Genomic DNA, 15,010 nt, shown 5'->3' with positions numbered 1-15,010 from the left:
GCGGCGCTTTTGCCTTGGTGTCTCAGTATATATATATATATATATATATATATATATATAGATATATATATATACATACATATATATATATATATATATGTTGTTTTCCCAAAATAAAAACCAGTTGGTAGTCAGCGCTTGTCTTCGTCGCCCCTTTTCTGTCCCTCGTCTATGTATGCGCTGTAAGTGACGTTTTCTACCATGGAATACCAACTAGCCCGTACCCAAGCCTTGCTTCTGTGACACGTGCCGTCCATCTTTGGCTCGTCAGAGACCTATCGGCTACAGGCTTCCTCTTGGCCTTTAAGCGCTTTGAGGCACGCCGTGGAATTTGCTCGACGGTGTATTCACACAATGTGTTTACATTAATGTGTGTAGCCAGGGATCTAAAGGCCATGTTCATGCTGTTGGAAGTCGAAGAATTGCAGTCATACTTCAGCGGAAACCAGATGAGATGGAAGTTTATTGTTGAACGGGCAGCTTGGTGGGGCGGATTCTCGGAGCGGGTGGTGCGAGCTATGAAACTAGCATTGCGAAAGGTGTTAGGTCGGAGCTGCTTGAGTTTCGAAGAACTGACTACCGTTCTTTATGATGAGGAGGCGGTGATCAACTTACGCTCTTTGACTTCCTTATATGATGGGGCTCAAGAGCCAGAACCACTGTCACCGTCGCACTTCTTTGTCGGAAGAATGTTGACGACCCTTCTTCCGCACCTGTGCCGGAAGAAATTCCTGGTGGTGGCATGCATCTCTCACGACGCTGGAAGTACCGGACTACCATGGTCGATGGTTTCTGGAAACAGTGGCAGAAAGAGTACTTATTGGAGCTCAGATCGGCACATATGTGCTGACCAACGACATCCCGTGATCTGAAGAAAGGCGCCTTGGTGTTCCTGAGGGAACACCGCTTGAAACGCTACATGTGGAAGAGCGCGGGAATTAAGGAAACATTTAAGGGTAGAGACGGCAGGGTGCGGTCTTGCAAACTGGTATTAAGTGGAGGAACCGGAGTGAAGCGACCGATACAGCAGCTGTATCCCTGGGAGATTATGGAGCAATGAGCTCAATAATAGTTCGCTTATCCGGGGAGGTTGTGGTATATCCCCCATTCTGAAGCCAATGCCCCCTCCCCGCCCCGCGCGCTGTAGGCCGCCGACGATGTGGCAAGGAGGACTTGCCTCTAGGGGCACCGGACATTTGACACCCTTCCAACTGCGTGCATTACTAGCGGGCGCGATCCACGAACACGTGGTGCGGTGATGCCTTCCAGGTGTGGAGCGGGTTCTTGCACGTGCGGGGTGCACTAATGCCTGTTTGGCATGGTGTATTATGACTTTCTCCTTCTCTCTACTCTCTCCGTTTTCCCATACCTTCTAGTAAAAAATAAAGGGGTCTTCTTGATGCGCTCAACGAACGGACGTCTGTCATTTTTCCATAAGTTAAGTGTTCTCCGTCTCTTATTCCACAGCACAGCTACTTAACGACAAGGTCGCTATCTAAACTGAAGAGATGATCATCCTCTTTCGACATGCTGACCCCGACATGCCAGAAGGAAAAAAGTTGGTTCCCCGATAAAAGCTGTGAGCAGGGCCTGTGCACCGGACTAGTGCGCAACCAACAGAAGACCGTCGTGGAATTTGTCGTCGGAAGCCCCTGTGAGCGAGAAGACGCTGGAAATGCCCACTAGACATGGTCGCCAAATGCTTACGCTGAAACGCGAGGTGCCAGCACTCGGCGCCGATGGTTCGCGCGAGACCATCTGAGCAAGAGTCCGCGAGGAGCTACAGAGGATGTTCCCAAGGTCTCAGATGGCAGCGATTGCTGACGTCGTGCGAGAAGAGATAAAGTGAAACCGGAATGCCAAAGTAGGGCATCGCCTGAAGTGATGCCCTAGGCCACCTTCACTCGCCCTCAGGGTCCGCCTCCGTGCCCGCGCCAGGGACCCGTCACGCCGCAATTCCATCGCAAGCTGCCGCCGCCTCCAGCACACGCAATGCCTGAAGGAAGACAGACGTCTGGCGCGCTCCCGACCACCGCCCGGTCTGCTACCACTGTGGAGAAGCAGGCCCTGTGCTACCCCGGTGTTCAAATGCAAGGTGGCACTACGACGCACCGCGCCGACAGCTAGGCGATCGACCACGAAGAATCGCCGATTAGCTCGCAGATACTCAGTGGAGGCCTCCACGACCTTCCCGTTGACCCTCGCTAGGGCGTTGTCTCTCGCCGCAACGCCGACCGTAAAGAAGACTATCTCGTGGCCGATCCGTAAGCCTATATCCGAAAAACTAAAAGCAGCAGCTGAAGGAGGTGCGGTTGCTGTTCTTCGAAACATCTAAGATCCTCCGCCATCGACGAAGACGGCGAAGATACCTCCTGGACTACATAGCGACGACATGATGCCACCCGAAAGAAGCCTCGAAGCCAGGAAAACGCCCCTTTAAAGAAGAACTGACGACCCGACGAGGCATCACTGGGACAATGTGACAAAGCCATGTCCCGACGCCGCACCCTAACTGCAGCGCAAGACAAAGAACCACCGACCTCGACGTGCTTCTCGATGACCACGCAACCACTCCTTTAGTGTACACAGAGGCACTTTGCTCAGGCATGAGTGGTTGCTTCGCTGCCGAGTTCAAGAAAGTTAAGACTGCATGGGAAGGCTCTAAGATACGGAGAGCTGGAGGACATCTGATCACACCACTTGGCGCACGGCAACAATTACCGTTCATGCCCGGACCTAATCTGCGACGTTTCTTATGGTACAGCAAGGCTCACGAGATGTAGTTTTTGGCATAGACTTCCTGAACTAGCACATCGTAGTCATCTACCTGAAGTCCAAGTCGATAACGCTATCCAAAGACTGAGCGATACCACACGAGAGCTCTCCGACTCACCACGCCTTGAGTTTTAACAGTTTTAGTATAGCGTAAAATGCTTGCGTTAGCGTGCGACGCAACGTTAACGCAAAGAAAGACTGCACTGCGCGGCGCAAGGTAGTGTTTTAGAATAGCGGAACGGAGAAAAGCGTTAACGTTAACGCAAACAAATACAGCGCCATCTATATGTAAAAACACAAAGTACTGGAAAGCCAAATCCACATGATATGTCGAGCTTATCCAATGCCGAATCCGCAAGTGTGTCCCTAAGTCAAGCTTATCGAAAGCCACAGTCGATGCGTTAATTACGCATGTACGTGTTTAGCTTGAGTGTTGTTTTGTCGAGAGTCGCGAAACACACCGATTATTCTTAGCATGCCGCGATCGAGTGTTCTGTGGCACCCATATTACGTGTCCTTTTTAAGTTAGGATGACATAGACGCCCTCATGCTAAGGTTCGAACCGCGCAGGTTCTACGTGTCCTCAAGATCCACTCAACATCGAAGCTATTCCGGAGGGGACGTTTCGCCGGCAATTTCGCTTCCAGAAATCCGATTTCCCACTTCTTTATACTTTTTTGCAACGGACGCCTATCTTGACGTCCGTCTGAATGGGTTCAAGGCGAAAACCTCCTTCAGGAGGTTCATATCACCGTCGTCGGTAAAACGCACACGCATTGTGACCACAGCACCGACCACACTACTGTGTTTTGCCGCGGAAAACGTGACATGCATCGGCTTGACATGCGGCTTTACACCAAGCGAACGAGAGAAATACACTTGGGCGCCATCTCGAGGCGGATACAGCAAACATGAGCAAACATTAGCAAACTCTCTCGTTAAGCCTACTGCGCCGCTAATCGAGAACGTATATCGTAAACAACGCCCATTTGTCACCTGTGCGCCACTGTCGAAGCATCATCAAACAAATTAAAGCAAACACGAGCATTAGTGGGGAACGAATGAGCCGAACAGTGCAGGCCGACGACTCGATAGATCCGAAGTGGGCTGCTCTCACTTCGACTGGCACCGCCATCTTGCCGTACGTAAGACTCCCCTTGCGTGCGTTAGCGTTCAACGCTAAATCCTGAAAATAGCGTGCGTACGTAAGAGCTCCAGCAGCGCTTACGTACAGCGCATGCGCAGTGTGGTGCACGCAACGCTAACGCTAACGCTAACTCTTTGCGTTTGCTGCTTTACGCTATACTAAAGCTCTCTTTTGCTTGAAGCTCAAGCCTGCGTCAGGCCTCACTCCAGTATCATTCCCGTCGGCACCGCAACACCATCAGACGTACAAGGCTTTGTCGAGAGCTATCAACGTCTACCGCTCGACTGTAAAATTTGCATTCCAAAAAAAGCAACGGTTGACTTCACGGAGAAAATGTGAAAGTGGTGCCGACAAATTGAAGCCAGGAACTCAAACACGTGAACAAGGGCACATCGCATACCTGGAGGAAATTGTGAAACCGAGTGATATGTTTGTCCTATCGGATTCCGCCTCATTTATTTCGACGGTCATTGATCCAAAACCAGCCTTAGACATAAATCGAAGTCTTCCCATGTATCAACAAGAAAAGTTTCGAAGTGTTCTACACCGGTACAAAGATTGCTTTTTGGTGTCATAAACGATTGCACAAAGGCCAATTGCTAAACGTCCCATAACAACTGAAGATTACGCTCGACTACTCGGCCAAAGCCCTTCCCGAGTTTCTTCACGTGAACTAGAAGCTATGAAGCAATGATTCGATGAAATGCTGCGCGATGAAATAAGACAGCCCTTGAAATGCCCGCGATGATAAGACCAGCGCAAAAGGAGACACAGAACACAAAAAAGAAGCGTCAACGACTAGCACTATCCTTCTCTGCCGATAGTTTTACGTGGGACAGACGAGCAGATGCTTCAATGTGAGATTGCAGGTGCACAGTCAGTAATTTCAAAAAGTGAGAGAAGGCTTTCTTGGCATATATTTCTCTCAGTGTGGATGTTTTCATCTTTTTGACGAAATAGCAACACTAGAGAGAAGTGCACATGAGAATACAAGAATTATAATTGAGGCAGCAACTTTTGCACGAGACAACTGTATCAGTAATCCGTCCATAGCGTTGAAGGATGAATAGCTTGCTTACTTAGAGTCAGCAGCACGTGGGAAGCCGCCTTACGCTCAGGTGCTTTTTTATGTTTTGTAGTAGTGTTGGTAACTTGTGGAAATATATGTGGTTGTGATCACGTGCACGAAGTTATATATTCATTATTCTTGGTAATCAGCACTACTCCTTGTCGCTTTTTGTGTTCTGTGTATGTTTTTGCGTTGGTCATATCATGGAAAACCAACTAGCGCGGTTTCACACCCTCAAAAGCCCGTGAGAATCATCTGCTGTCATATTGAAGCAAAATGATGGAAGTCAGCGTTCTTGCGTCGATTATCGCCACCGCAACCAGCTCGCGAAGAAAGACGTGTACCACTTTCCACGCACAGACGATGCACTGGACTGACTCTGCGGCGCAAAATATTTTTTCTCCGTGGATCTCAAGACTGGTTACTGGCAAAGTGAAGTTGACGAGAGCGACAGAGAAAAGACCACCTTCATTAGGCCGGACGGCCTCTTCATATTCAAGGTCATGCCATTTGGTCTTTTCTTGGCACCTGGAATATACCTGTGCGGGATATATATGGTCCAGGCAAGCGTAATATGGCAGACGTGTCTCGTCTACTTCGAAGACACGGTTTTTGTCGGTAACTTCAACGATAACCTCAGGTGATTTGGAACCGTTCTAGAGGAAATTAAGTGGTCCAAGCTCACCCTCAAGAAAGAAAAGCGCCGCTTTCCGTACGAAGAGCTCAATGTTAGTCGGCCACGTCTTCGCGAAGTATGGAGTTCATCCTGACCCACTGTAAACAGCTGCAATAGCAATATTCATTCAGCCTGTCGACAGGAAAGCATTGCGCAGATTATTTGGCCTCTGTGCCTACTATGGGGGCTTCCTCAAGGGAATTTTTAGCATTTCCTAGCCGTTAACCCGTCTCCTGAAACCACACCTCCAGTTGAAGTGGCAAGCGCCACACGCCAAAGTATTCTAAGAGCTTCAACAGCGCATCCAGCACCCCCAATACACGCGCACTTCAACGAAAGCTCCGATAATAAAATCCATACAAACGCAAGAAGCGTATGCCTGGCTGCCGTGCGAGTCCATAGGGTCCAGAGTCATAGCTTACACTGTCCACGCACTATCGAAATCAAAAGAATCCTTTGCAATAATTTGTGCGACCGCAAAGTTTTGTCGTTACCTATAATTCATCATCATCATTACCATCGTCAGCATCAGCATCATCACCATCATCATCATCATCTTCATCCTGGTTACGCCCACTGCAGGGCAAAGGTCACTCCCCTACTTCTCCAACTAGCCCGCTCATATACTAATTATGGTCAGGTTGTCCCTGGAAACTTCTTAATCTCATCCGCCCACCTAACTTTCTGCCACCCCCTGATACACTTCCCTTCCCTTGGAACCCAGTCCGTAACTATTAATGACCATCGGTTATCTTCCCTCCTCATTACATGTACTGCCCATACCCATTTCTTTTTCTTGATTTAAACTAAGATGTCATTAAGTCGCGTTTGTTTCTTCACCCAATCTGCTCTTTTCTTATCCCTCAAGTTTACAACCATCATTCTTCTTTCCATACCTCGTTGCGTCATCCTCAATTTAAGTAGAACCCTTTTCGTAAGCCTCCAGGTTGCTACCCCGTACGTGAGTAGTGGTAAGACACAGCTGTTATATACTTTTTCTGGAGGCCCTTCAAAATATTGAGCGATCGTAACGCATTGAGTTCGCTGCAAAATATAATGGACCCTTCAGGGCGCCTAGCGCTATGGAGCCTTAGAGTGCAGGAATTTGACATCACTGTCCTCTAGAAGGCCAGCGGGAAAAATTGATGCCGACTCTCTGTTCCCGCCGCAAGATGACGAAGAGGAGGACATCATTCCTGGGAAGAGTAAGCCCTGGCGACTTCGCTGAAGAGAAGCCTTACGGAGTATTTGGACGGGAAAACCGACTTTGCCCCGATGGTGTTTCGGCGTGCATCGTCTTCATTTTTGCTACAGAACCACGACCTCGTAGACAAGTACTCCCAGTATGCGGAAACTACCGTCTCTTAGCGCCCACAGTACTGCGGCCAGAACACCTGCACGCTCAGCATGATGACCAAACAGCCGGACCCCTCGGGTTTTTCAGGACGCACGCAACAATACAAGAGAAGTACTATGGGCTGCGCTTGATTACCGACGTCGCCCATTATGTCAATACATGTCGAAGGATTCCTCCGCCAGACGCCAAGGAGAGCGGACGTGCGTGCTCCGTGGATTATGGTGGCTAGAGCACTAGTTGGATTCGACGATTTTTGTATTTCAGCTGGAATTATTTTTTTTACAATTTTACATACTGCAGGGCACACATCGGTACCAGCAGGAAGGGTACTCGAGCGTACAAGGAAAAGTAGAAATATTGCGAGCAATAAAAAGGAAATATAGAAATATAAATGCTATACAATAAATACAAATAAATAATAATAACACAGAGCATATGAGTAACGCACTTCACTAGGAAGGTTTCAATGCATTGCTGGTCGGGATTTCCACTGAGACACTATTCTGGCGAAGAAAGAAAATTTGTATGTATTTGTCCTGGCGAAATGAGGGGTTAATGTATATGTGTGATCATGATCTGTGCACCTTGCGGACAAAGGGGTCAGTATACCGACGGCTCTAAGGATGATTGCCGATTAATTATTTGCTGTAGGAAATCCAAGCGAAGCACCTGACTCCGTGTCTCCAGGAGGGGAGTGTCATTTTCCGCCATTAGCTGTGTGCAGGAATGGGTTCGCTTAAACTGAGAATAAATAAAACGAACATCCTCTTTCTGAATTCTCTCCATGATTTTAACGTTATGTTTAGTGTATGGATTCCCTGTAATGCAAGCGTACTTTAGTTTATGTGTGATGAAAGTCAAATAACTTAACAATTAATGCTGGAAGATGAATTTCTCAGTTTGTGTTTTAAGAAGCAAAGTTTACGGAAGGCAGAAGAATAAATATTACTATTATATAAATTCCAGAAAAGGTTATTAGAAAATGTTACGCCCACGTATTTATAATTTTCAACTTATTTTAACGGTGATGCAGCCAGCGTGTACTCATATTTTAAAGGGCTTTTCTTGCGAGTAAAACGAAGGCAGACTGTTTTGTCTTTGTTCAGGGCCATGCTCGACCTTTTACACCATTCTTATATATTTTGTAATCTTGGATTAAGTTCGGTCTGGTCATGTACTGAAGATATTTCCCGAAATAAGACGCAGTTTCCCGCAAGCAATTTAATTTACGTACCTGGTCTAGCAACGGGGAACCCCAGGTGGTCGAAATTTTTGGAGTTCCTCACTACGGCGTGCCTCATAATCAGAAAGTGGTTTTGGCCCGTAAAACCCCGTAATTTATTTTTTTAGGAACGGGGACAATGTCAGTGTATAGTAGAAACAGCAGGACGCTTCCTGGTGTACACCGGATGTTGCGGGAAGGCAGCTCGAGTTGTTACCTTCAATTGAGACAAACTGCACGCGATCCGAAAGATAAGCTGCAGCCCCGAAACTATAATGCTAGTGAGGTTAATATCTATAAGTTTTTGAATCAGTTTATAATAAACTTCTTTGTCGAATGCCTTACTAAAATCTAAACTATGGCATCAATTTGACCTTTACTATCTAGGGTTTTTGCGAATGTATGAATTACAGTTAACAGTTATATCATAGATAAATAGCATTTATAAAGGCATGCGGTAATCTGTTAATATGGAATTTCTTTCTAAAATATTGGTGATATGGTTGGCGATGATATGCTCAAATATTCTGCAGCATGACGAAGTTAATAATATTGGGCGACAATTTTCTACACACAAGCGATCGCCCTTGAAAATTGGCACAACTCGAGCTCTCCTCCAGTTGTTGGGCACTGAAGCAGATAACAAAGAAGCTCTAAACATTATAAAAAGAAAGCTACCGATAACCTCGGCGACACGCTCAAGAAACACATTTGGGAGTTAATCTAGGCCGCACGATTTCTTTGTCTTCAAGTTTAAGAGCATTGACAAAATACCATTGCATGAAATGAAATCCGATTCGTGTGGCTCAAAAACAGTATAGTCAGAAAAGTTACCGGCATTTCACCCGAAAAAAGAAACACTATGAAACTAATAGTTAGAATGTTCAGCGTTTTCATTCCGATCGCTGATAATAGTTTTATCAAACACTTACAGGCCCCTTAATGTCACTTCATCATCGTGATCATCATCATCATCAACATATATTTAAGTACACTGCAGGACGAAGGCCTCTCTCTCCGACCTCCAATTACCTCTGTGCTTCGCCAACCGATTCCAACTCGCGCTTGCGAATTTCTTAATTTCATCACCGCAACGTGTCTATTGCCGTCCTTGACTGCTTTTCCATTCTCTAGGTACCCATTCTGTAACCGTAACGCTCTACCGATTGTCTAAAATAGTCGTTAAATGACCTACCCAGTTCCATTTCTTTCCCTTTTTGCCCGTTTGCTCTCTGATCCACACCCCTCTCTTCCTGTCTCTTAACGTTACGCTTACCACCGCCCTTTGAGCGATGCCCCCCCCCACCCCCTTAAGAGGAAGCTTAACTCAGGCCCAACTCCTACATGGCCTATTTTTGTGAAATAACCCCTGGACTTATATTAAAGAAATTTGTTGAATTTGAGAGAGAAAGTTAAATTCTAGTGACTGCTGGCAACGTAATTTCAATTTAGGACACGAATTTTGTTTAATAAATTTTCAAATATTTGAAACTTCGAAAGAGTATAGAAGCACGAAGTCTACAAATAAATAACTCTGCATCAGCAACAGATATCGCGGTTCTGTAAATTTCGTCTATTAGATTATTCAAAGCGGGAAAATTCAGTATCCCAATTCATATCTTACGTGAATTCATTACGTTGTGTACAAGGGTATTGCAAAATCTACATTTCGATATTACTAAATTTTTTTTAGACTCATGCGTAACATAACAATTTCGTCCACTTTAGATGTACTATTATATGTAAATCACAGAATTGTAATGTCATTTTTCATTGCTCAGTTACAGAGCAGTAAATTTGGTAGTTTTATTTTCTGAAAATTTGATTTTTGCCAGTATTCCTAAAAAATTGAAGACTAAGAAATTCGCAATAAACAGTCACTAGATTTTAATTTTGTCTTTTAATTGCAACTAATCTCGTCAAATTTGGTGCAGTGGTTTCCGATAAAAACTAATTCTCCTTTTACATGTATTTAGATAGCAGCGCCCGACCTAAAACTTCCTCTTATTTTCGAGCTTCTTTGTCAGTCTCCAAGTTTCTGCCCCATATGTTAGCTCTGGTAGAATGCACTGATTGTACACTATTATATTTATTGATAATGATAAGCTTCTAGTAAATATCTGAGTACCTCTACCGCATGCGCTCCAACCCAATTTTATTCTTCTGTAAATTTTCTTCTCATGATCAGTGTCCCCTGTAAGTGCCCTAGGTAAACGTATACCTTTGCATACTCTAGAGGCTCAATGGCGATCCTGAATTCTTGTTACCTTGCCTAGTTATTCATCATTATCTTTGTCTTCTGCAGAATAATATTCAGACCCACTCTTACACTCTCTCTGTTAAGGTCCTTAATCGTTTGTTGTAACTTGTCTGCAGTGTTGCTGAACAGGACAATGTCGTCGGTGAACCGAAGGCAGCTGAGATATTCGTCGTTGATCTTTACTCCTAAGCCGTCCCAGTTTAATAGCTTGAATATTTCTTCCAAACACGCAGCGAATATCATTGGAGAGATTGTGTCTGCTTGTCTCACCCCTTTCTTTATAGGTATCGTCCTACTTTTCTTGTGAAGAAGTACGGTAGCTGTGGAATCTTTGTAGATACTTTCCAAGGTATTTACATAAGGCTCATGTACTTCTTGATTACGTAATGCCTCTTTGACTGCTGATATCTCTACTGAACCAACTGCCTTTTGTAATTTATGAAAGCCATGTAGAGTGAGGCTGGTCGTTCTCTGCAGATTTCTCGTTTACCTGATTGATTACATGGGCGTGATTCATTGTACAGTATCCCTTCCTGAAGCCAGCCTCTTCCCTTGGTTTGCTGAGTCAAGTGTTACCCTTATTTATTTGGAAATTATCTTGCTGGTTATATTGTGGAATACTGAAAATAATCTAATAGGCTCATAATTTTTCAATTCTTTAGGATCTCCATTTTGTGGATTAGTATAATGTTGGCATTCTACCGGCTCTCCGGAACACTTGAAGTTGTACGACATTTCGTATAAAGGGCCGCAAGCTTTTCAAGCATGAAGTCTCATCAATCTTTGATTAAATCGACTGTTATCCCAACTTCTCCTTCCACCCTTTCTCCTTTCATGTCTTCCAATGCCCTTCTAACTTCATCGCAAGTTAAAGAAGGAGCCTCTCTAACCTGTTCATAACTTCTTTCAATGTAGGTATTGTACAGGTCAGTACAGAATTCTTCTGCTGCTCTTTCTATATTTTCAAAAGTGTTGATGGTATTAAACTGCTTATCTTTCAGTACATACATCTTAGCTTGTCATATGCCTTCTAAGACATCTTCCAAGACATCCACGCATACAAGTTAGCTCGGTCAGATAACCTTGCAGGTTGTGAGGCTGTCTTAAGGTGGAAAATTTCAGCCCAGAGGATCTTACATGTCTAAAAACTTGCTTAACTTCTGAAAGCCTCTGGCAATGGACATTCTGCTATACGGAGCCCATAACGCTACTCGAGTTTTAAAAAAGTACTGATAGTAACGTGCACGATGCGCTAGCTTCGACAACACAAGAAGAAACACTTAAAAGAAGCCCGTAACTTTAGGTCTGCTGTGAGAAAACAGTTTTTTTGAAAAATACTGTCCATAAATGTACGCTTCTTTATATTTACATTCCTGCCTAAGTTCTGCATGTAAATTGCTCAAGATGTGCATGTCAATTTCATTGTTACGTATTATGTCTGTTTTGTTTGCTCGTGTGCGTGCAGGATAAAAGAACACTGAGTTTATATTCACCTTCATGTCTGAGTTATATATGTTATTATTACTATTATGCCAGCAGTTTTTTTTTTTTTGCTCGCGTGCTGCGTTTTATACCCTAATTTGACTATGGACCCGGGAATAGCCAATGGCTATGGGTCCAGTAATGCTTTTGTATATTGTAAAATATGTTGTAAATAAAGAATGAATGAATGAATGAATGAAGGGGGCCGTCTAAGTAGGGACGCCTTGGCATAGTGCTTCGGAAGTTACTGCAGCTCATTTCATAAACCTCACATGCCTATAAACTTCCTTGATTTATCGGCGAAAAGTGTATTTTGCTGATAACGATGGGAAACACAATATATAATGATTTCTAAACGGTTCTGACCTCGTAGTTCAGGGAATCTCACGTAAGCAGGCAGCCGGGAACTCGGCTAAAGAAAACGAGGCGTTTCGACGACATCTGGCCGCACATAAAAACGACAAGGGGGCAGAATAGTGGTGGAAGAAGAACAAAACTTTATTAGTAGAAAGAACTTCGTTGCCCCTAAAACGGGGTAACGCCGTGTGGTCGGGCCCCTATTCCAAGGCACCGCTGGCCCTCGCCATCCTTTCTGCCCTCCGGACGAGCCTGAGCTGATCCCCGAGGGCGGAGCTGGATAGCAATGCCTCCCACCTTGCTCTCGTGTTATCTTCTTGTTCTTATGTGTGAGCTGTGCACTCCCATGTGATGTGGTAGAGCGTTGGTGTGCTCCCACACCACGGGCATATGTCCTTGTATGCTGTTGGGTAGTATATGTGCAATTTATGTAGGTTTATGTATGTGTACGTTTGGAGCCTGCGTAACGTCGCTGAGTCCACGGCTGAAAGGTTCCTATGCGGGGCTGGGTAGAGCCTTCTGAATTGCCTGTAGTGTTGCAAGATCGCTTTATAATTTGGATCGATGGGTGTCGGGTCCTCTACGATGTTGCCATGGGCAGCTCGGCAATTAGTGAAACCTCGAGCCGCCTCATCTGCATGGAGGTTCCCAGTAACACCCTGGTGTCCCGGGGCCCATGTTATCGTTTGGGTATACCTGATGTCAAGGTCTCTGTTGATTTCGGTAAGTATCCGGCGTGCCTTCGCGCCGATTTGTCCCCTCTGATAGTTCCTACATGCGGCCTGAGAATCCGTGACTATTGCTCGTGGAGCATTGCGCTCTATGCCTTCTCTTATAGCTAAGGCGATGGCTATCTCTTCGGCTTCTAAAATGGTTGCTCGGGAAACCGAAGCACAGGCCGTGATTTTCCCTTTACGGTTTACGACAACTGCCACCATGTTCTTTGCGTTGGCCTGATATGGTGAAGCATCCGTGAATCGTACAGTGTCCAAGTATTTTGTAGTTTTGTCTATGTATTCTGCTCTAGCTTTTCTCCTTCCTGCGTGTAATGTCGGATCCATATATTGTGGTATTGGTGATACCCCATATAAAGCTCTAATCTGGCAGGGTAGACCTTTGGCGTTTTGATATATTTGTATGCATTCTCCAAAGCCGATTCTTTGAAGAAGAGCTCTGCCGACTGTCGTTTGCACCAATCGACTCCTCTGCGCTATGAGTTGGGCTTCAGCCAGCTCATCAAATGTATTGTGGAGGCCGAGGGCTAGAAGTTTCTCATTTGAAGTGTTGCGTGGCAAACTCAGGGCTGTCTTATATGCCATCCTTATTATTTCATCAGCCTTTTCTTCTTCCTCCCTGTTCATGGTATGGTAAGGTAGGGAGTACATTAGTCTGCTAATGACCAGGCTTTTCACAAGTCTGAGGGTGTCTTGTTACCCCATTCCTGTCCGATTATGAGCCACACGGGCTATCATCCGGTTAATTTGTTGCGTTGTTTTTCTGATCGTGTTTAAAGTGTGTAAAAATCTGACATTAGACTGCAGCCACATCCCCAACACTCTTACTATTGACCTCTCAGGAATAATTTTCCCTTCCAGCCTGATCTCGAGTTTGAGTCTCGGGTCAGTTCTTTGTTTTTTGGTTTTGGTGAGGCGAATGAGTTCTGACTTCTCCGCAGAGCACTGGAGTCCTCTTTGTTGCGTATAGTTTTCTATTATATTGGCTGCCCTTTGGAGCTTTTCCTCCTTCTCTCCCAAGTTGCCCTTGGTTATCCATATCGTTATATCATCCGCGTACAGGGAATGACGGACGTCGGGGATTTCTTGGAGTTTTTTAGCTAGTCCAATCATGGCTATGTTGAAGAGTGTAGGCGAAATCACCGCACCCTGTGGCGTTCCTTTGTTAGGAGGATGGATGACTTCAGATTGATCGTTTCCTACTTTGATAACAGCTGTTCTCTGGTTGAGGAAGCTTCGGATGTATTGGTACGTCCTTTGACCGCAGCTGGTCTCTGCAAGTCCGTCCAGTATCCCTTTGTGACTTACGTTGTCGAAGGCCCCTTTTATGTCGAGAGCCATGACAATGTGTTCTCCTGCCGTGGGGACGTTCGTCAATACTTCCTCTTTTAAAAGCAGGAGTATGTCCTGTGTTGACAGATGTGGTCTGAAGCCAAACATGGTGTCAGGCATTAAGTTGTTTTCTTCAAGATGACGTTGGAGTCTAGTGTTTACTAATCTTTCGAACACCTTTCCTAGACATGATGTAAGAGAGATGGGCCTAAGGTTGTCTAAAGTAAATTTCTTCCCTGGTTTCGGAATCATGATTATCACAGCGTGTTTCCATTGCTGTGGCATCGTTCCTTTGACCCAATGGTCATTTATAAAGTTCGTAAGGGCTGTTATGGCTTCATCATTCATGTTTCTAATCATGGTATTTGATATTTGGTCCGCCCCTGCCGCTGTGTTCCCTATTGTACTGGCGATCGCTGCTCTAACTTCGGCCACCGTGAAGAGTTCATCCATTTCTGGGTTTGGGTGTCCGCTGTAATCAGCTTGGTATGGGGGTATCGGGGCTTTGTTACCGAAGCATTTTCTATGGACTGCCTGAAGGAGTTCTTCTTTTGTGCCTGGGTACGAGTGTAGCAATCTCTCCAAGTTCTTTTGTCCTT

This window comes from Dermacentor variabilis, chromosome 4, assembly GCF_050947875.1.
Source record: "Dermacentor variabilis isolate Ectoservices chromosome 4, ASM5094787v1, whole genome shotgun sequence".
Taxonomy (NCBI): domain Eukaryota; kingdom Metazoa; phylum Arthropoda; class Arachnida; order Ixodida; family Ixodidae; genus Dermacentor; species Dermacentor variabilis.
The sequence above is the reverse complement of the archived record's forward strand: the minus strand, read 5'-3'. Positions refer to the sequence as shown.